A 425-nucleotide genomic window follows, 5' to 3' on the forward strand; every position below is an offset into this window, starting at 1 on the left:
CACGCATACCCACACACACACACACACACACACACACACACACATACACACACGCACACACACACAGAAATACACTTTGAGGCTGTAGCATTCCAAGTAAACCTTGATAATATGTCTGTCAGTGGTGACAGCAGTGGTGGTCATGGAACGGCGGCTAACTGGTGCTCACACACAGCACAGCCTCATTTCCTGTCTCCCTCCATTGTTCTGATTCTCACACACAGAGTACTTCCACATGTGGCACAATACGGTTCATCTTACTGACATCTGTTACACACTGGTTCCCTCTGTTGGGAATGAGCAGTAATGACAGCAGCAGCATCACAGCTCTGTTTTTTATTAAACACACCTCAACCTCGGAAGGATGTTACATGCTTTTCATCAGTCAGTTGTATGTCCTAAATGTCAGTTTCTCAGAAATGGGG

Source organism: Morone saxatilis, unplaced genomic scaffold (assembly GCF_004916995.1).
Source record: "Morone saxatilis isolate NCDOM2014 unplaced genomic scaffold, NCSU_SB_2.0 Contig11, whole genome shotgun sequence".
In the NCBI taxonomy this organism is placed as follows: Eukaryota; Metazoa; Chordata; class Actinopteri; family Moronidae; genus Morone; species Morone saxatilis.